General features: G+C 34.1%; 1 protein-coding gene across 1 annotated transcript in view; it reads left to right on the plus strand.

Moving 5' to 3' along the window:
* The window catches only part of LOC114333472 (IQ motif and SEC7 domain-containing protein 1), a 528,448-nt gene that overhangs the window by 14,078 nt on the left and 489,887 nt on the right, over nt 1-24,483 (plus strand). The gene's annotated exons all lie outside the window — the stretch shown is intronic.

Genomic DNA, 24,483 nt, shown 5'->3' on the forward strand with positions numbered 1-24,483 from the left:
AAAGATTATCAGAGTATCAGAGAAATTAAAAAAGTAAAATGTTCACAAAATAAGAGACAACAACATAATTTCAATATATACCCACCTTTGTACCTTTTCCTCTCTACAGGGTGTCTCAAACTTTTGTTTCGGTTAAAACACATGTTAAACTATAAAACTGTATATTTTCTTTGTTTCTAAAGATATCAGGTCCATTCAAAAAACAAAATGTTCACAAATCATAAGACTACGATTAATACGATTCCGATGTATACTCACAGTTGTACCCCATCCTTCCTACATGGTATCTCAAACTTAACATAAGAAAAACATTAGTTTTCTTCCACCCGGTATAAGTACAAAAAATAAGTTTGAGTAAACCTGTGCCCAACTGTGTAAATACTAAAGACAAATAAAAAAAAATTAGCGCAATCCGTTAATTTGTTCCTGAAAAAATCAACTATCAAAATTACCATACTTTTCTATATCCCTAACTTATGCCTCGCAGTTCAATTACTTATTGATGTAAGTTTGTCCAATAGCCTAACAGGTCAAAAATAAAAGCACAACAATAGCTATATTAAAAAATCTTAAATTCTAGTTACATAAAAATAAAAAATAAAAAACACATCAATTTGACTTAAAATAATTTAAAATTAAAATTTCAGACATTCCTCACTATTATAAAATACATTTTTTATTAAAATCTCCATAATTTTACTTTTAAATTGAGTTGTGGGAAGATGCTTTAAGTTATCAGGCAATTTTTTATAAAATTTAATTGCCCAATACCCTGGTCCAGTTTGACACCTCTAGCCTCCAGTAGGCTGGATAAAGATCATTAAAGCGTTAAAGAAATATTCAATATATAAAATTACAATCTTTCTTTCTACATATGTATATTCAAAGTTCTATCGATATTATCTTCTTTTATTCTTATTACAAGGATTTTCTGATCTATACTTGTTTTATTAAGTAGGTTTGAACTAATTTCATTTTATTCACTAACTGCTCATAAAATGGAATCAGTAATGTAATTAGATAACTAATTGATACTTTTGTCCTTAAATTAAAGATTCTACCAAGTTGTTTCATAATACTTAAGAGTAAAGTGTTGCAAAATGTTTTTATATTCACACTCCTACTAACATTTCCTTATTAGATAGTGCTCACTATAATTATGACAATAATTAAGACATCCAAAGGCAATATATTGTGTACACAAGGACTTTGGTTTTTTCAAGTGATTTTGATAGGTTGATATGAAGGTTTCCCAATCAAAACAACATTGATGGGTTAACAAAAATTTCAAGCATTATAGTTATTGTCAATGTTACAAAAGTGTTTGTTTCATCAGTAACATAAAACATTAGGTTACTCTGGTGTCAAAGTATATTCTAGATTTAGAAATAGAAACAGCAACTAACTATGAAAGTAGCAACAAGGCACAACACACTGATAAAAAAAATGATAGCATTTTAGCTATATTTTTTTAAGACCTTATACAGGGTGTTTCATTGAGAAACGGAAATATTTGAATGGTGAATAGAGGTCACTGGGGCGGTTCTAGATATACTACATTTATTGCCTCACCTATTTTATAACCGAGTTACAGGGTGTTTATTGATTTTTCCCATTTCTTTCTGGCTTCATAACTTTAGAACCGCCTTGTATATTCTTTGATATTTGGCACACATATGTCTCATTTACACACAGACTGAAAATATTACATGAGATGTTGGTTCAACTATTTAATAAATACTTAAAAGGACAAAATATCACTGATGATTGGGATGTTGAATACATCAGCTCAATATACAAGAAAGGGGATAAACGCATATGCTCTAATTGTAGGGGAATAACTGTTACCAGCTGTGGGAATAGAATCAGAATACGAAGACATTGAAGAACAAAATGGATATCGTGCAAGAAGATCGTGCACTGATAATTCGTTCTGCAGCAGGTAATGGAAAAACGGAAGGCAAGGAATCTATCTACCCACCTGTTGTTTGTAGATTTAGAGAAGGCAAAAAATCGTTTCATACATTGACGAAAGTAGGTCTCAGTAGGGAGTATGTGGATGCTATCTGAGATATACAGTGATGAGCGCGCTTATAACCGGCAAAATAGCAGAAAAGATGGAAAACGTATTAAATTGTGAGATAAAATGAAATGAAACTAGTCGAGCTGGGAAATTTAGCGATATTAACTTCTAAATTTACATTATATTGATTGTTTCCCACCTTTAGACGTATCGGACGAGTTTGGCAACTGCCACTGTCACAGTGACAGTTTTAGTTGACATACTTTTCTGATACGTGTAAAGGTAGGAAACAATCAATATAATGTAAATTTAGAGGTTAATATCCTCTAAATCTCCCACCTCCAGTAGTTTCATCTCTTTTTATCTCACAACTTAATACGTTTTTCATCTTTTGCGCTATTTTGCCGGTTCTTAGTGCGCTCATCACTGTATACGGAAATGCAAGAAGTGTTGTAATTTTATATCTGAATCATCATCATTCTCTTTGCCTTATCCCTATGCGGGGTCGGCTTCCCTAATTGCATTTCTCCACACAATTCTATCTTGGGTCATATCAATGTTAATCCCCTTTACCAACATGTCCTGCCTTATCGTCTCCCCCAGGTCTTCTTTGGTCTTCCTCTCCTACTCCTTCCAGGAATCTGCACTTCAGCTATTCTTCGTATTGGGTGATTAACGTCTCGACGTTGAACATGACCAAACCATCTTAACCTATGCTCTCTCATTTTGGCATCAATTGGTGCCACACCTAGACTTCTCCTAATATACTCATTTCTAATTTTATCCTTCTTTGTCACTCCACTCATCCATCTAAGCATTCTCATTTCCGCCACATGCATTCGTTGTTCCTCTTTCTTTTTCACTGCCCAACATTCAGTTCCGTGCATCATAGCCGGTCTTATGGCTGTTTTATGGAATTTTCCCTTCAGCTTCATTGGAATTTTTCTATCACACAACACACCACTCGCTTCTTTCCACTTCATCCATCCAGCCCTAATTCTACTGCATGCATCTCCATCTATTTCTCCATTACTCTGTAATACCGATCCTACTATTGCTTTTCGCAATCGTTTCACCATCCAAAGATACCATTTTATTTGTAGTAACTCCATCTTTAAATGAACATTCCAAATACTCTGTTTTTGTCCTACTAAGTTTTAAACCTTTTTCCTCCAGAGCTTGTCTCCACTGTTCCAGTTTTTCTTCTAAGTCTCTTTCACTATTTCCTATTAACACTACATCATCAGCATACATTAGGCACCATGGAATACTACCCTGTAGTTTCGCTGTTATCTGGTCCAAAACTAATGAGAATAAATAAGGACTAAGCACCGAGCCTTGGTGCAATCCTACTTTCACCTGAAATTTATCAGTCTGTCCCACACCTGTTCTAACACTAGTCGTTACTCCCTCATACATATCTCTCACAATCTTTACATATTCGCCAGGGACTCCTTTCTTATTGAGTGCCCACCACAGAATCTCTCGAGGAACTCTATCATATGCTTTCTCAAGATCAATGAATACCATATGAGCGTTGGTCTCTTTATTCCTGTATTTTTCCATCAGTTGCCTTACAATGAAAATTGCATCTGTTGTTGATCTGCCCTGCATAAAGCCAAATTGATTATCGGATATATCGGTTTCTTCACGTATCCGTCTATCAATTACTCTCTCCCATATTTTCATGGTGTGGTTAAGTAGTTTTATAGCCCTGTAGTTTGTGCATTGTTGTATGTCTCCCTTGTTTTTGTAGACAGGTACTAATATACTGGTTCTCCATTCGTCTGGCATTTGTCCAACTTCCATAATTATATTAAATAGACATGCTAGCCAACTTATTCCTGTCTCTCCCAATGCTCTCCATACTTCCCCAGGAATATCATCTGATCCGACTGCTTTTCCTTTCTTTATTTTTTGAAGCGCTTGAGCCACTTCCTCGTTTGTTATTTTGGTAACCATTGCTGTTACTGTCTCCGTCAACTCCACAGGCTGTCTGTCAAATTCTTCATTTAATAAACTGTCAAAATACTTTCTCCATCTCTTTTTGACATTCTTTTTGTGAATTAGTATTTTATTATTTTCATCTCGGATACATCTAATCTGATTAAAATCTCTTGCTTTCTTTGCTCTCTGTTTGGCTATTTTATATATCTTTGCTTCGCCTTCCCTGGTATCAAGTTGATCGTATAGGTTTGAATACGCTTCTGCTTTAGCTTTTGCTACTGCTACTTTCGCTTCCTTTTTGGCGACTATATAGTTTTGAAGATCTATGTCCGATCTGGTTTCTTGCCACTTTTTATATAATTTTCTCTTCTCTTTTATTTTTTCTTGTACTTCATTTGACCATCACCAAGTCTCTTTATCCTCAAACTTCTTTCCTGACGTTTTCCCAAGTATTTCAATAGCCGTCTCTCTAATAATATTGTCCATTTTTCTCCAAATTGTGTTAGGGCTTCTTTTCATGTTCCAACATATTTTTTCTACTATTCTTTCCCTGAATAGACCTTCCTTCTCATCTTTTAGCATCCACCACTTGATTTTTTGTGGTCCTCTCCGACATTTTTGTTTAGTTTCGTTTTTTGCTTCGATGTCCAGAACAAGCAGCTTATGTTGTTGGCTTACTGTCTCACTAACTATTACCTTGCAGTTCTTGCATTCACGTATGTCTTCTTTCCTTATCATGAAGTAGTCTATTTGGGATTGATGTCCACTTTTGTAGGTAATAAGTTGAGTTTCTCTCTTTTTAAAGAATGTGTTAACAATCGCCATATCCAATGCTGTTGCTAATTCTATCATATCATCTCCAGCTTCATTTCTAGTTCCAAAGCCTAATCCCCCATGTATTGTTTCATATCCTGTCTTGGCTTGGCCCACATGTGCATTGAAATCACCTCCTATTATAACTTTCTCCTCTGCTGGAATATCACTCAGTACGTCTCCTAATTGGTCATAGAAAGCTCTTCTTTCATTCTCACCCAGACCTGTTTGAGGAGCATACACACACACACAACATTCAATACCTCTTTATCAATTACAAATTTCACTGACATCATTCTATCACTCAATTTTTTTTATATCTGAATATATCTGAATCATTTCCAATTTTATTTCTGAATCATTTCCAATAACAAAGGGCCTTAGACAAGGATCTTGTCTGTCTCCGACCTTATTTAAAATATATATTCAATCATCGCTAGAGCAGTGTAGGAAACAAGTATCCGGAATGGGAATAGACATAGGCGGTGGTAAATGTCTAACAAGTTTGTTTTTAGCAGATGATCAAGTAGTCGTAGCGAATGATGAGGAAGACATGGACTACATGTTTAGAAAACTAAAGAAAGAATATGAAAAATCGAGCCTCAAAATGAATATGTCAAAGACAGAGCATCTTAAAATAGGGGATGATGAAGAAGATCCAGAGTTAGAAATTAGAACCACAAAAACATGTAAAGAATATAAATATCTCGGATCTATAAGATCTAAAGAAGGCACTATTAAAAGAGACATCGAAAACAGAAAGCAGCCGGGCAAAAAAAGTGGTAAACTACTTCTAAGCTCTCTACTATGGTCTAAATATATAAGACAAAAAACAAAATTATTGACAATCTATCGAACCTTGGTAGAGCCTATTATGACTTATGGAGCAGAAGTTTGGCAGATCACGAATGAAAGATAGAAAAATAATAGAAGTAGTAGAAATGGATTATCTAAGGGGAGCGTGTGGTATATCCAAAAAAGATCACATCAGGAATGAAGATAGAGAAAATGAAAAAGATCACATCAGAAGGAGGACAAAAATACTGTATATTCCAATGTAGATAAAATTGAAACGAGACAGCTAGCGTGGTATGGTCACGTAAAACGAATGAATGAAGATAGATGGCCAAAGAAAGCTTTAAATTACATACCACAACAAAGAAAAAGAAGGGGTTCAGTTGCCTGGGAAGAAAATGTACGGCACATAATAAGAGATAGAACCAACAAAGAAGACGAATGGATGGACAGAAAATGATGGCGGTCGAAATGCGAGAAGCGGCAGAGGCTGTAGGAACCTCGCTTATAGATAGATGTCTCATTTAGAACCCAAACCACCCAGATACTAATCACAAGAAAAATTCAAGTCCGGATTAACAAAAAAATATAAAGTAATTGTGACCTTGAAACAACACCCTGTAGATACATTGACATTTTCAAAATCCGTTGCTGTGGAAATCTTAGGATCTGTTTGGGAATTTGTTTTATATGCTAAATTTGATGTTGAATGAGCTAAGTCAACTCACTATCACAAGGTGGTTTTAATATTTTGGAAATTTGCATTGAGGGTTAATGGGTTGTTAAGACATACTATGCCTTCATAAATTTTAACATAACTGAATAATTTGCATATAGAATATTTTAAAATTTTGGAAAATTCTAGTTAAACAATGAACTAGCAATTTAGATAAACGTTACATATATGCAAAATCTTCATTAGTCTACTGACTAATAGTTCCCGCATAGTAATGTAAGCTAATATTATTCATCTAATCTATTTAAATATATTTAAATGCCATTGTTCTTATTATCAACATGTACTGTTCAAATGGAACTATTTACAAAAATTATGCGCATTTTTAGGTTCCTTTCTGAGACATTACCACAAATAGGAATGGCAACGATGTATCGATACATTAAATATATCGATATATTTTAAAATTGTATCGATGTTCGATATGTCGGCACATAATCGATATTTGGGATTCAATGAATCGCCTCACAAGATAATATATTATATTGTCACGTATTTAATATAATACAGATTAAAATATATAAAAAAAGTAAATGTTTGGGTGGCTTTTCATAAATTTGGAAAAGAAAAATCTCGCTGCAATTTTTGTTCAAAAGTTTAAAAAAAAATCTGTAAATATGTACCTTCAATTTGCATGCCCATTTAACAAAAAATAAGATATTCTTCTAAAACTATTTTCTTGTGTCATCTTAATTCAATTTAATATTTTTGGTGGGAATAAACGACAATTTTACTTTAAAATTAAGTTTATTTAACGTTTCGATTTCGACATCGGAATTTGTTACGAATTTTTTTGGTTTTGATAGTCCAGAGAAATAGATATTCCCATGACTTTGACCCCGCCAGGTATATGACAAGTTTTTAAAGTTTTATGGACCTCGACCTCCATAACCAAAAACTGTATGTCTGTTTCCTGCAGTGTGTCCGGTGGACTTTTTAAACTAACGTGTGATCCAAAATTATTGTCACCCTAGGTGGCTCTGAACGACAGAGATAGCTATACAGTGCATGTCCATTCTTAATTCAGATATACTTTCCAGTTTAGTCAACTTTGCAGTGTACGTCAACTTAACAAAAAAAGTTAGGTTATGTAGAGATGTTTATTAGTGGTGGACAGCATCTTGTTTATCAAAAAGTATTGAATTATTTTAATAACTTTATAATTAATAACTAATGTTGCCTATAATATGCCCTTCTATCGATTTGTGGAGTTATTTTTAATAAAATAATTTTCACCCCCGAGAAGGGGCGGTATTCACCCTCAGGGTAAAGACGCAAGGTGGCACCATGTCACCTTTGTTTCTTGAGGTATCCTCTAACCACTCACCAATTTTCGTGAAAATCGATGAAGGTTCAACGAAATTGAAGCGGAATAGTTGATTTTTACCTTCAGTGACTGCACTATACAAAAGGAATTGCAATTTATTGAGCTAAATGCCCGTACTTTGGGAACTCATAAATTATTAAATGATATGTAGTCGCCAAATAATTAATTTAATGCATTTTACTTACAACTTTCTCTTAAGCCTGGAAGATGGGGTGGTTTTCTTGCGAAGGGGTTGTAGCTCAATAATCGAAATGAGCGTGATTTAAGAGTTTGTTCTTAGCCATACGAATTATATCCGCGATACGATATATTTTAATTTTTTTCAGCATGTTTCTCTTAAGTTAAATCAATTAAAGGGTTGTTTGGGGATGAAGGGGATGAGCTCAAAAATCAAAACTATATAGTTTCAAGAGCTCATAAATAGCTGGTAATTCTGCCGCAAAGACGATTCAATATCCCTATTTTTAAGTAGTGGGGGGGCTGACTCAGCCCCCCCATTAAAATATTAAATTCCTGCTCAGCGTAACAAGCTCAAAATTTTTAATTTGCGGAATATGAGAGCTCATAAATAGGTCATAAATCAGTGCTATTTGTTTTTTAATTTTTGCAAGTGGGGGGGGGCAGCTCAACACGGGTTTTGATAAAACAAGTTTAAAGCTTTAAAATGGCGATATACACATAACCAAACTTATATGGAATCATCTGATAAATCTTATTATTTCGGGAGAATTTTAAAAAACGAATACACGAAGTCAAACAATATTTATTTTAAAGCAATTTAATAATAAATACATAACAATTAAATAAAACAATAAAGTATTTAACAAACAAATTGAAACTAGTTGTTTTAAAGTCAATAGCATAAAAAATTTCAATGGAAAACGAATAATGTTTAAATTGTTTTTTATTTATTTTTTTCTGTTTTTTTTTTGTAGTCAGTGTTATCACCTCTAGTCCTTATGCAAGCTTCAGTTTGCGTGGGCACGCTCCTAATCAAATTATCGACATTTTTTTGTGGTAAATTTCTCCATTCTTCAAGAGCAGCTTGTACTAGCCGTGCGGTGTTCTGTGGATTATCCCGGCGAGCTCTAATTTTTTTCTTTCATATCTCACAAATACTCTATAGGGTTAAGCCCGGGTGAGCAAGCATGCCATTCCAAACAAGGGATACCTTCTGCTTCAATGATGTCTCTAGTCACTATAATGGTATGTGGAGGTCCATTATCATGCATGAAAATTAAATTTTCTTCTGTTGAACTTCTCCAGAGCCTAACTATGGGTTATCAACATACCTGTGAACAGTTAAAGTTGATTGGATGAAAATTAAGGGAGTTTTTTTACGGATCACAATTCCTCTCCAGAACATTACACTTCCCCTTTTATATTTGTGAACAGATCTGACAGTTTTCGTTCTTGCTTGTCTTCCTCGACCTCTAAGTGCACGATTTCGTAGGTCATCTGATTTTACACAAATCCTGACTTTTTCTGAAAATAGCACATTTTGTCAATTCTCAATGTTCAAGTTTTGGTGGTGAAGACACCAATTTAGGCGATCAATCTTGTGCTGCCTGGACAACTAGGGAACCCAAACTGTCTGCTGCTGTATACTTCTTGGCACGAATTCTTCTTCTTATCGTTTCAACTGAAACAGTTTCACCTGTAGCTTCCAAAAGCTGCCTTTGGAGCTGCAGGTGAGAAATGGTTGGGCGTCTTCCAGCTGATTGGACAATTAAACGATCGTGGCGAGCCGTTATTACTTTTTGGCGACTTTCCCTTGCTTTATGAGCTTTCCTAGTTCCTGTTACCTAGCATAATTTTTGGACAGAACGCCCTGTGTTACGCCTAGCTCTGCAGCTATGTCCCTCTGAGAACATTACTTGCCCCACAAGACCAATAACACAGGTCTGCGACCAAAAAATTGTTTAAAATTTAATAAGTGATTTTCATTATGTTTTCAACACTGATGCCGGGAAAAATAGTGAAAAAATTCCATCACGTACAGTTATTTCACAAAATGATAATAAAGAGTTATTAGGAGAAACCAGCCATACGTGATTTTCATACTGTTTTCAACGCTGATTTCGGGAAAAATAGTGAAAACATTCTATCAAATACAGTTATTTCACAAAAAATAAAGAGTAATTATGAGAAAGAAGCAGTATTTTGTACAATACTACGATCCTGGCACAACCGATCCCATTCCATTTTCACAATTTGAGCTGAAGGATTTAGTAAGAGATCTAAACCTTTCTAAAGAATCGGCAGAAGTTTTAGGATCTAGAATAAAAAATAAACATATGCTGGCTCCGGATACATCTTTCTCTTGGTATCGATGTACGAAAAGGGAATTTGTATCTTTTTTCTCCCAAGAAGATGACCTGGTGTTAAGCAAACTCTGCTACTCAGACCACAAATGTACACTATGTGGTGATTTAAAAGTGATTTCAATGCTGCTTGGTCAACAAAGTGGCTATATAAAGTTCCCTTGCCTTCTCTATGAATGGGACAGTAGAGACAGAAAGCAAAACTACATAAAAAAGATTGGGCCATGAGAGAAAGCTTACAAGTAGGAGTTAAAAATGTTGAGAGGAAAAGCTTTGTGGATCCCAAAAAGGTCATACTTCCACCACTTCAGATTAAGTTAGGGCTGATTAAACAATTTTTCGAGGCACTGAATAAAGCAGGGAAGTGTTTCAGATATCTTTGTGGACAGTATCCTGGTTTATCCACGGCAAACCTAAAGGAAGAAATCTTTGTCGGACTGGACATTAGAAAACTATTGAGAAATCCCAACTTTGTGAACAAAATGAAAAGGCGACTTGGACATCTTTTAAATTAGGTGTTACTGGTTTCCTCGGTAACAAAAGAGATCCAAACTATAAGACAATCGTCGCAGACATGATCGACAACTTTAAAAAGTTTGGCTGTAACATGAGCATTAAGCTTCACTTTCTCCACTCACATCTTGAGTACTTCCCGGCAAACATTGGTGATGTCAGTGAAAAGCAGGCCGAAAGGTTTCACCGAGACATCAAAGAAATGGAAAGAAGATACCAAGGAAGATGGAACGTCAGAATGATAGCAGACTACTGCTGGGTGATGAAAAGAGATGATCCTCAACGAGTCCACAGCCGGAAAAGCAGTAAAAGGAGCTTTGACAGAAAGCGAAATCGTTATTATAAGGACTTTTGAGCTTAAAAAACAAATGTAAGTGTACCGGCAATGTAGATTAGAACATGGCTAATAAATAAAATAAATTTTATAACGTTGGAAAGAGGTGACAAATTGCTTACATTTTGTTAATATACCCAAATATACCCCCTACTTTGTGAGAAAACCTGACGTGATAGAAAAAAATGGTTTACATTTTTGAAATCAGCGCTGAAAAGTACATCAAAGTCAGTTATCAAATTTCAAACAACTTTAAAAAATTATTTTTTTGCAGGCCTGTGTAATAATCTTTCCCTATTGTAAGTTCTATAACCCCACATGAGACATATTTTCGTTATTGGACGCAAAAGTTAGTTTATTGATTTTCGTTCAATTTTGCAACTCAAGCAAATAACCTATACCGTAGCGAGCTGTACTATCTGATTGTCTTATCGATTTGTCTATTTTCAATAAAAACCTTTATTCTTCGCAACAATAACAAGTTTTTTCAAAAGAAATAAATATTGCTTTGAAATACATGGTGATCCCTTATAAATTTGGTTGTGTGTACACATATGATTTACTAAATTGTTTCTTACAGAACTTTAAAAATCCTAAGAATTTTTCAGTTTCAATAAATGTTAATAACTTATAGAAAGAAGTTTTTTTGAATAAAATGGATTATGTTATTAATAACGAAAATAAGGAAGTCTAGATCAGGGGCGGTTTCTCCATTGGTTCATTTGTGCAGTGAACACCCAATAAAATTTCATTAAAATACATATTTTTAAAAATCTCATAAATATCATTAAAATATTTTTTCTTAAATCTCATAAATATCATAGTATCATTAAAATATAACTGTATTTATTAATCACATAATTTGTTTGCACAACACCGCTACGCTAGATGCACGTGGTAAGTGCAGAATTCAAATTGAACCAAGCCACTATACAGTAACCCTATAGAAGAACGAGAGCTCTTAAATCCGTGAACCAGGGATTCTCCTATCTTAAAACATTGACCATTTGTGCACTGCACACAGAGACCAGGGCGAAGCGTTTTGATTCACAGTTTGGCATTTTCTGTTGTGGGATTTTATTAAATACAATATTGGTGGGTAGTTTTTTAGGATGGTGGAGCCTTATTCAGTAAAGTTTATAAAAGAAAATGCAAATAGTTTTGAAAATCGACTTCTTATAAAAAGAATGGACTAACTTGGCCGGAGATAAACTTGGTACAAGAATGTGCAATAAGAAACAAAAAGTTTAAACATTGTTTTAAAGTTGAACAATATAGAAAAACTTAGTGATTATGTGGGTGTGATAAACTACATTCTTCATTTTGTTTTCCATGTTTAGTATTTTAGTCGTCGCTGGGCCATCGAGGTGTAAACATCGTTAAAGCGCTCCGAAAAACCGGTGATTAAGAATTCTAATTATCTTATCAACAACAATAAAAAAAAACCCATTAGCAATAAGTGAGAAAAACAAAACAATATGTTCCCTTCGGGGAATCTTATTGGGTTCAGAAATGGACAACCAGTTTATCAACAACAAAACATACAGAGTGATCCAATAAATTTACAAATACCACAAGCAACCAATAACCAACTACAGTGGCAGCCAACAATGATGAAGCAACCAGAAAATGCAATGAACATGAATATGCCAACTATGCAACAACAGTATCATACAACTCCTATACAGACAGTAAATACCAACCAGTTCAGCTCTCAACCAGTTCAGCAGCAAATGCCGACATCAAGTAAAAATAGTGCAAATATCGAAGACAGAGAAACTCACTATATGACATCAACCAGCGAAGATGAAGAAGAAAATCAGACAAACAGTAAAAACGCTTGGCAAGTCATGGGAAGCAATAAAAGAAAGAAAATACATAACAACAAACCAAATCCAAGCGAAATTGAAACAGGTAACCGATTCCAACCGCTGTCGAAAGAAACAGAAGAAAATATTGGAAACGTCGAAACCAACAAAATACCAAAACCTCCACCAATATTTGTACACGGGGTACAGGATTTCAAAGAGATGACAAAGCAATTAGAGGAAATAGCCAAAAAAGAAGAATATCAGACAAAAAGTTTAATAAACAACGTTGTCAAAATAAATTGTGAAACACCAGAAATATACCGAAAATTGGTTAAGGAGTTCAAGGAAAAAAATATATACCATCACACGTACCAACTAAAAGAAGAACGAGCCTACAGAATCGTGATCAGATACTTACATCACTCAACCAATACTGATGACATAAAAAGTGAGCTATCTCAGTTAGGGCACAAAGTGAGAAACATAGTTAATGTAAAACAACAAAAAACCAAAGAACCACTTAATCTCTTCTTTGTAGATTTAGAACCCGCGCAAAACAACAAAGATGTCTATAATATAACAGGCCTACAGAACAGAGTAGTACACATAGAACCTCCACGAACTCAAAAAAACAGTATAATACAGTGCATGAGATGCCAACAATATGGACATTCCAAATCATATTGTAATAAACCATACGTCTGTGTAAAATGCGGAGGCTCACACAATACCACCACGTGCAAAAAGTCAAAGGAGACGCCAGCCATATGTGCGTTATGCAATGGAGGCCACCCAGCCAATTACAAGGGATGTGATCACTATAAGAAACTTACCAAAGGAAGCAATAAAAACAATGGAGAGCATCAAAACCCATCAGCAATCTACACAAATGATATATACACAAGAAACACACAACAACTATCCAATCCACTGCCCCAGGGCATGAGCTATGCTGAAGTAACTAAACGCAACCAAACAGAAGATACAACCACTTTGTTAAACAAGTTTTTGGAAGAATTCAAGAATCTATTCAACCAACTAATCCAACAAAATAGCATGGTCCTCAACATGCTTACCATGCTTATGAACAAAATGAAATAAATGGCTAAGTTTCTTCGAATAGCCCAATGGAATGCCAACGGCCTTCCAAGCCATACAGAAGAAGTGAAAATATTTCTAGACATAAATAAAATTGACATATTTTTAATTAGTGAAACACACTTCACAAACAGAACTTATTTTAACATACCTAAATATAAACTATATCATACTGAGCATCCTGACGGCACAGCCCACGGAGGTACAGCAATACTCATCAAAGAAAATATTAAACATCATGAACTACTGAAGTACAAAGAAGAACACATACAAGCAACGACAGTAAGCGTTGAAGCACTTCCATATAATGTCAACGTAACAGCTGTGTACTGCCCTCCTCGCCATAATCTAAAACGAGAACACTATGAAGAATTTTTCCAAACTTTAGGACCAAAATTCATTGCTGGGGGAGATTACAACAGCAAGCATACCTTGTGGGGGTCACGACTTATAACAACAAAAGGCAGAGAACTGGCACATGTTATACAAAATAAGAATTACTCATTTATCTCAACGGGAACACCAACATACTGGCCGACCGATCCCAACAAAAAACCAGATTTATTGGACTTCTTCATAACAAACGGTATCGGTATAACTTATACAGATATAACACCAAGCTATGACCTAACTACTGACCATAGCCCAATAATAGCAACGGTAAGTACAACAGTTATCACTAAAAAACCAAAACTCCACCTGCACAACAATAAAACAAACTGGGACACTTACCGACAAATAATTCACGATACTATCGAAATAACAACGAGGCTGAAAAAAACCGGAAGAAATAGAAGAGGACTATAACAAATTTATAAACATACTACAGTATGCAGCTAAATCAGCTACCCCACAAAGTAGTCCCAACAGAAACATAAGTAATATACCTTTAGAAATAAAAAAACTGGTAGCTGAAAAAAGAAAGGCCAGATCTGCATGGCAACGAACACACACACCAGACAGCAGAACAAGATACAATCGCATCAGCAACAAATTAAAATCAAAGCTGCAAGAAGTCAAAAATGAGTCATTTACGAATTATATCACCAATCTTTCAAGACAAGACAACTCTATATGGAAGCCCATAAAAAGTAAGAGAAAGCCAATAACAGCATTACCTCCAATACGTAAAAATTCAACACCACCAGGACCATGGGCAAAAAGTGATAAAGAAAAGGCTGACCTATTTGCCGAGTATTTAGCAGAAGTTTTTACTCCACTAAATGACGACCAAGTACCAGAAGCGAACCAAATATTAGAAGAACCACTACAGATACAGGACCGAATAAAACTATTTACTCCAAAAGAAATTAGAGACGTAATTGCCACCCTAAACCCAAAGAAGACACCAGGCGAAGATCTGATAACCGCAAAAATGTTAAAAGAAATACCCAAAAAGGGCATAGTTAAACTACTGCACATATTCAATGCAATACTTAGATGTGACTACTGGCCCAAAGCACTCAAAATTGGACAAATAATTATGATACCAAAGCCTGGCAAAAACCCTCTAGATGTCTCATCATATAGGCCTATCAGCTTATTACCAACAATCTCCAAGTTGCTTGAAAGACTTATCCTAAACAGAATAAATGCAGAAATAAATCCACAAAATTGGATCCCAGATCATCAGTTCGGATTTCGACAAAGCCATTCAACGATACAACAATGCCATCGCATAGTCAACGCCATTAACCAGTCACTTGAAAATCAGCAGTACTGCACAGCAGCCTTTATAGACATCAGTCAGGCTTTTGACAAAGTCTGGCATCCAGGCTTGTTATGCAAAATAAAAAGAATTCTTCCAGCAAGTTACTACAACCTACTGAGAGCCTACCTACACGAACGGCAGTTTAAAGTAAAAGTTAATGAAGAAGTCTCGGAATACAAGCCTATTCACTCTGGCGTACCACAAGGGAGCATACTAGGACCATTATTGTACATACTATATACATATGACTTGCCTACAAATGATAAAACAACCATCGGGACATTTGCAGACGACACTGCTATTTTTGCCAAGCATGACGATCCTATTGCAGCAACACAAAATCTCCAAGAGCATCTAAACTCACTTGAAATATGGCTGAAGAAGTGGAAGTTTAAGGTAAACGAAACAAAATCATCCCATATAACATTCACTCTCCGGACTGGAACCTGCCCACCAGTAACCATCAATCAAATAAAAATACCACAAAGTAATCAAGTCAAATATCTAGGGCTACACTTTGACAATAAACTCAACTGGAAACACCATATAACAAAGAAAAGAATGCAACTTGACCTAAAAACCAAAGAACTTTACTGGCTCATTGGAAGAAATTCCCATCTTTCAATAGAAAACAAATTGCTAATATATAAAGCAGTGATAAAGCCAATCTGGACTTATGGCATTGAACTGTGGGGCTGTGCTAGCAAATCCAATACTGTGATTATCCAGAGAGCGCAATCCAAGATACTTCGAGCAATAGTTAATGCACCATGGTATGTATCAAACCAAACTCTACACACAGATCTAAAAATTCCATATGTAACCGAAGTCATCCGAGAAAACAACAGAAAACACCACAACAAACTAGAAGACCATCCTAATCCACTACTTCATCCACTACTGCAACCTGTCCACAATAGAAGACTAAGAAGAAGCTGGCCCTCCGACCTAAGAGGTAACTGAGGAAACATCGCTGGATGTTTACCTCTCCACGTCACCACATTTACAATAATTTAATTTAATGTAAGACCAACAAATTGACTTATAGATGTTTGTTTTATATCTGATTGTCAATAAAGGGAGATAATAAAAAAAAAAAAATGTTTAGTATTTTCAAAGAATTAAACTATAATTTCAATCTCGGTCTTTGGATGCCGTTAAAATAAACGGATTTTTAAACAGTTTTGACAAAGCCATTTCATTATTCGTAACTTCTGCGTCCACCTTCACCACCGAAGAAGCGCCATCATTCAGTAGGCAGTAGGTATCATATTCTGCACAAAACAAAAAAGTGTGTGACATCCTGACTAATCGGGTCAAAGATAGGTTTCATTTTACAGAACATCTTTTGGCGAGGCCCCAAAAATTTTTCGCCTGCGGCGCGTATTCACCGTTCGTATAACTACATTCTTTAATTGAACACCCTCCTTAAATTACCACGAGCCGCCACTGGTCTAGATTAAAGATGTACATTTTTGGACGCCTTTGATAGTTCTTTAGTTTATTTTTCAACATTTTCAACTTTTTAGAAAAAAACTTTCTCATTTTGCAAATCCGTACGACACTGCGATTTTACAGTATTACAATGTAAAAATGAAGGTGTAAACTCTCAAGTGACCGGAGCTATACCTATATGAACAAAGTTAATAAAATGTAACATACGCGTGCATCTAATCTAAAATGAAAAAACGCACAAACAAATAAATAAAGTCATAAACCTTGAGGCTAAGGCTAAGGCCAGACACGCGATAATTTACGGCGCCGTAAGAGCCGTAAAATGAAGCGGGAAAATGGGTATGACGGTGAGAGTAGTGGGTAAGTAAGGCCAGACTGAGCTGTAGAATATCGCGCAGCAACATCGAACGGACCCATCTTTGGCGTCGCACAGTGGTTCCAAATGCCGAAAACGTGGTCATGAACATTTAAAAGTGTTTATTGTTCATGCACTTCGGAATTACTTTCGTTTTTAAGGGTTTTTGGCAGCGCTGATTACGAATCTGACATTATTTTTTCTGAAAAACAAAATGGCGGACGCAACATGGCGGAAAGAAATCGAAAATATCAATCAAAACGCAATTTTTTTTATTAAATTTGGTAGTTTAAGGTCCCTGATAACAAACCTAACATTACTTTTTTAAAAACAAAATGGTGGATCCAATATGGCCGAAAAAAATTCGAAAATTTTATTTTAAACGCATATTTATTTAAAATTTTATATTATAAGGGTCTTTTAAAATTGTTGATTACCAATACATTTTGTTTATGAAGTACAGTACCCAGAAACTATTACTTATGTACAACCGCCCAAACATACTCAACAATCGCCAGAATCATGTAATATGCCTCATTTCCCATTTGTATACTCAAACAACTGCCAGCAATGCATAGGCAGCTATAGGTAGCTAAATCAAAGTGATTCTCTATCTTCTTACTATATACTTTAAGATTAAAAAAATTAGTCGCAGAATTATGCAGAATTTTGTACTTTTTGAATGTATCTTTATTAAGATTTAATTATTTCAAGTATGTTTTCACTACTTATGCATTAACAAATTTAAGGTATTTATTGATACTAAATCTTAAGTTAACTTACATCTTACATTACTACATACTTGAAAAAGAAGAATCTGCTTTACAGCGATAAAATTGATAAACTATAAAACGTTTTATAGCATTTTCAATATACGCGTTCTTTTTCACTTTCTCTGCCGGCCAAAATATCCTCGTACATGGCTCACTTGTTCCTGAGCTATGAGCCACAATATATCCAGTCTGATCCTTATACCTGCGTATTACGACTCTACGATAGTATGAGAAAACAAATGTAAACATGAAAATCCCTAGATAGGGATATTTTTCTTCGCCTCATGACCACATTTTCAGCATTTGGAACCACTGTGCGTCGTGTCGAAAACGAATGGATCTGGTCCAAATTTGTAGCTCATCTCGCCACAACAACGACCAAAACGTTGTATTAAGCGAAAGGCCACACGGGTGATTTTTTACGGCGCCGTAAGAGTAGTAAACCTGACGAGGCATTGGTTCATTGGTTGACTAACTCCTATTTCATCTACAATTGGTTCGTACAATGCCTCGTCAGGTTTACTGCTCCTATGGCGCCGTAAAAATCGCCCGTGTGGCCTTTCACTTACACCTCGCGACACGCGCCGTAATTTACATCCCCGTCTGGCCATGCTTTTTACAGCGCTTACTGCCGCTTAATTTTACAGCGCTTACTGCTGTTACGGCGCCGTAAATTATCGCCCGTGTGGCCTTAGCCTAACCCTGCATTTGCCAAGTCAGACAGGTTGGTACGTTGGTAGCACAGAATTCACGTCCATAAGCTGACGAAAATAGTATCAGTTATACCTATTTCGACATTTTATTTTCAGTATAAAAGTCTGCAAGACACACCTGGAAAAACGAGAAGTTCATCTTTGAAAAGGAAAATAGTTTAAGTTTTATACGTTTTTTTAATCTAAAAAAGACTTACAGGACATTCGAAAAAAGAGTAGAATAAATATTTAGACCAGGGCGCATCTGTAAAAATATTAGTACATTTGGACGTTGAAAGGTGACTCAAATTTTTTTGCAGAAATTGCTTAAAAATAAATCAAATAATAATATTTGAGTTATCCTCCCTCTCAAAAAGGTCCGGAACATTGTTTAAATAATCGAAATGTCAAAAAATTAAGGAAGAATTCGATTTTTTTTCATTGTTTTTTGATTATAACTTTAAAAGTATTCATTTCCGAGAAAAGTTGTACTAACATAAAAGTTGCGTAATTAAATTTCCTACAATAAAGAATTGGTTACAAATTTAAAAAATAGTCACCCTTGTTGAAAAATAGCAATAATTGCGAAAAAACTATACAAAAACAAGTATTCGCATTTTACGTTTTTTAACCATTTATGCTACACTTAGGACCTTCATGTTGCACCCAGAAAAACTTTGTGATACATTAAAACAATACTGTAAATTTCATTAAGATCGGTTTAATAGATTTTGCAAAATAAATTTTGCAATCCAGCTTTCGTAAAAAAAATTCATTTTTTCAAAATGTTACAGGACTGAAAATAAAGCAGATAGCAAGTTGAATGTTTTTTTGCGTATAGAAGTGTACTGTACCTTTCATTTGCAATTCTGCAAAATTAAAATCGATTAACACCACGGCGTCAGGAATTTTTTTAAATAAACATTAATTATTGGTGCTACGCGCAGGACAGCGGATAGTTTGATCTGATTGGGCATTCCAATGACCTTTGATAATGATTGATACATTTTAATTTTTATTAAATTTCGATATAAATAAATAAATTTGTTTATTGCAAAATAAAAACACATACTATATCCTTTGAAATAACACTTTTTTAGCGAAAACTTTCTTTGTTCATATATTTTATCTTGGAGAATAAGAGTTTATTATTTTTAAACATATGCAATTGTTTAAACAATATTTCACAAGCAATAATAAAATTTGTTTGATTTTTGTGGAATTAAAATACAACAAAATATAGAGTAAGAAAATAATATATCAGATAAAGGTTGGAAGAAATTTTGGTGGAAATCAACTTGTGTGAATCGAACACCGCTGTCCTGCGCGTAGCACCAAAAATTATTGTTTATTTAAAAAATTTCCTGACCTCGTGGGAATTAATCGATTTTCATTTTGCAAATTGCAAATGAAAGGTACAGTATAGCTCTATAAGCAAAAACAGAGACTGGTACAGTAGACTTCTATACGCAAAAAAAATTTCAACTGGCTATCTGCTTTATTTTCAGTCCTGTAACATTTTGAAAAAATGAATTTTTTTTGCGAAAGCTGGATTGCAAAATTTATTTTGCAAAATCTGTTGAACCGATCTTAATGAAATTTGCAGTATTGTTTTACTGTATCATATAGTTTTTTTGGATGAAATATGAAGGTCCTAAGTGTAGCATAAATGGTTGAAAAACGTAAAATGCGAATACTTGTTTTTGTATGATTTTTTCGCAATTATTGCTATTTTGCAACTAGGGTGACTATTTTTTAAATTTTTAACCAATTCTATATTGTAGGAAATTGAATTCCGCAACTTTTATGTCAGTATAACTTTTCTCGGAAATGAATACTTTTAAAGTTATAATAAAAAAACGAAGAAAAAAATCGAATTTTTCCTTAATTTTTTGATATTTTGATTATTTAAACAATGTTCCGGACCTTTTTGAGAGGGAGGATAACTCAAATATTAATATTTGATTTATTTTCAAGCAATTTCTGCAAAAAAATTTGAGTCACCTCTCAACGTCCATCTCAAAACAGATGCGCCCTGGACTAATTGTAGAAATGTTTGAAATGTTGAAAATGATAAAAAAAATTAATGGATATACAATTAGACCAGGGTATTTAGCACTAAAAAAACACGAATAAATCGTTTTTAAATACAGCACCTAGAGACTTGCATTTTTGAAGTTATACTTCTTTAGGCACGAGGGTAAAAATTTTGATTTTACTGGGCGCATACGCACACCGACAGTATGGTATAAAAGTTATACGGGATCTGATTGGGTGTTAAAATCATCTGTCAATAATTGTTCAATATGGAGATTTTGGATAAACAAATTAATGTTGTGTATATTCATATTAGTTTTTATTGTTGTGATGGCAGAGAAAAAAGTTTATAATTGTAGTGACTTTTTAAATAGTTTTTAAAAGCGACAGGTACGTAATAATTGTTAATGTTTCAGTATCCTAATAAAAAATTTCATAGGTACCTACCTAATTGGAAAATTTAAAAAGAACCTACCAAAATACATAGTATGTAATGCTTTGATTTACATAATTTGATTACCATCAAAATTTCTATCAATATTCACCTAATATATTGTTTTCTTACTCTATGTTTTGTTGTACATATTTTAATATTTCAATTCTAAATAATTTGATTTAATTCAGAACTGTCAAAAGTTAAATCCGTTTAGTTAGTTGATCTTCGCACATGATGACGCATGGTCTCCGTGGGTAAACGTTTAAGGTGAATGCATTTCAGTACTAACTGCGCTGATAAGCGGGTTCGAACCCAATAGAAACTTTTATTTTCTTATTTTTTTTTATACATTTTATGATTGTAAGTATATTTATTATATAATTTTATTTTCAGGAAATACGTATTTAGTTAAAATTTTCTCCGACAATTATTGTTCAGAAATCATTTGTGGCATTTTTCAATGTGTTTGTGTGTGTTTTATTCTTTTATTATTTTAATTTTTGGCACTGTTTTAATAAAAAAATTTGAGAAGTAGTAAGTATAAATTAGTTTAATATTTAAATAAAATATAAATAAACTGTTTAAAGTATATTAATTTCGTTGAAATCATATAATAGAAGTATAACTTCTTACGTGCGTATAAAGTACACACACATTCTTTTTTTTTGCATTGTGTTCAGGATGATGTCTGGAAAAAAGTCTACCATAGAAAAATGGGTGGAAATGCATAATTGCATTTTAAAGTGCTTAAAGTTCATACAAAAGTGCATAAACATGTCAAAATAAGTATATTAACACTAGAAAGTCGGAGGGGCCAATTTGGCCCCTGTTGCGATTTAAAGTTATTGTAGTTTTTTTATTTGAGGCAGTAATAATTTCATATTTTATGACTTTTAATATTTTGATACAAAGACTTATTTAGCACGAGAAAATATTGTTTACTAAATTTAGTAAATGGTTTTTCTAACAATCTACCATAGAAGTATAAAAGGGCGCCCTGTGTAAGTTATTATCGTTTTCTAGGAAATTCGACGAGCCTTTCTTTCAAATTCCTGTCGGATGGGTAAAATTATATTTATGTATGTTTATTGTGAATGGTTACCCTTATACCGGTACCGATCATCTACGTCAGGGGTCACCAATTAGCGGACCGCGGTCCGCATCCGGACCGTGAGCTAGTTTTGTGCGGACCGTCAATAAATTCAGAATATACCTAGTGTTTGGCAATTTTGAAAATGTTTGGCCATGAAATTGTGTACTATGTTTGGCTCAACTTAAGAATGAACTTTATTAAAAATGGGTAGAGATCTCACTTAACAGATGAATATCTCAACCCCCTAATGAGACTCAGTTGCACTAAACTCACTCCAAATTTCAGACAGGTTGTACATAAAAAAATGTAATTTTTCTCTCTGATAATTTAATTTTGTAGTTTTCCCCCTTATTGTTATGTTATACTTACTAATCATTAATTTTGAAATTAAGTGAGCTGTAATATAAAATTGTCATGTAAATTTTTTATATTCATTTCCTCTCTACTATATGTTAAGTAGGAGTACTTTTCAGACGATGTGCATTTAATTAAAATAATTTTCAGATTTAATAAATTTGCAACAAACACCTTGCATTGAAACTAATGTAGAAAAAATAACATGTTAATTAGCATTTTGTACTATGATTTATTTATTTTAAGTTCCTCAGTTTCCTTTCTACAAAATTGAAGATGTCTAAAAACTTCATTAGCATTCAAAATATAAATTCCTAATTTTTAAAATATTCTCAGTAACAATTTACAATACTGCTGTTTTCAAAATATACTGATAAACATCAAAACAATACACAATGAATTTATATTTTATTTATTGTACCAGGAAAACTTACAGAAAAGTATACAGTAACCAAAAAACAATCAGATATTATTAGTTTTCCTTTCCATATTAGTCCATGTGTGAGGCTACTTTATGACAAATGTTTCTGACTCGATTTCTTTGCGGATTCCTGTTCAAAAATGTCCCCTTTAAACAAATCAGAAGGGTACCGGGTGAAACAATTTTGTAAGCAAATTCAAAATTACTTTTTTGCGTCAAAAAATGTATTTTTAGGTTTCTTGGGTAATTACATATAAACAATAAAGGTCTCTTGTCATATTTCAGAAAAGTTGATAGTTTTCGAGTTATAAGCGATTTAAAATCTGAAAAATACGAAAATATGCATTTGCGATGCTTGAAAACTCTTAGCCCGGCCGCACATCAAAGAAACATGAAACGTAAATTACGTTTCATGGAAATAAACCACTGCTAAACAAATATACGTCCGGCCATTTATGAAACTCTCCGAAAATAAAAATGTGTCATGAGCATGAATCACACTAGTTTCATTGGTAGGCGGACTTTGAGATTTATTTAGCAGTGTTTTAGTTTCATGAAACATGTTTTTCGTTTCATGTTTCATTTTTTTCGTTTCATATTTCTTTGGTGTGCGGCTTGGCTAAAGGTTTAATAAAATGACAGATCTTTTTTATTTAAGATGACCCAAAAATGCTAAAAACATATTTTCGCGGGCAAAAAAGGTGATGTTTTGAATCTGTTAAAAAAAAATATTAAACAATCTCTGCCCAAAAATTTCGCCCGGCACCCTTCTGATTTGTTTATAGGGGGTATTTTTTAACAAGAATCCACAAAGAAACCGAATCAGAACAGTGAGACACAGGCAGCATAAATCCGGACCCCGGAAGTGTCATAGGTTTTCGAAACAGACCCTCAGGGAAACTAATTGGTGACCCCTGATCTACGTAATAAATATAAAATTGTTGGTGAACACAAGTGAACACAAAGATACAATTGTGGGTGTAGAGGACCAAATGACGCGTCTTTATACTACAAAAGTAACTTCAAGATTCAAGACGATGGCCTATGTACGTGTTTTATAATACTCTTGACTTGGAAGCAATAAATGCATGGATTATTTATAAAGAAATAACTAGAAGTAGACTCGGTCTTTGTAAGTTTATTGTTCGACTGTGTGAAGAATTATGGGCCCCATACCTTGCCTCCCAAAATCTGGAACTACGCCTAGCAACACCAGGTCTACCAACAACTATCACTGTTACTATCCAAAAAGGACAAAAATATCAGTTGAAAATATTTTGTAAAGGAAATCATACTTCCAATCATTGCCGCGGCTGTAACAAGGCAATGTGTGGCAAATATCAAAAACTGCAAACTGTATGGTGTTCCGAATGTTTTTGATAGGCAGCGAATGTGTTAAACAATGAAAGTAAAAAATAAAATCAGATTCTATCGT

The sequence above is a fragment of the Diabrotica virgifera genome, chromosome 10, assembly GCF_917563875.1.
Source record: "Diabrotica virgifera virgifera chromosome 10, PGI_DIABVI_V3a".
NCBI classification, from domain to species: domain Eukaryota; kingdom Metazoa; phylum Arthropoda; class Insecta; order Coleoptera; family Chrysomelidae; genus Diabrotica; species Diabrotica virgifera.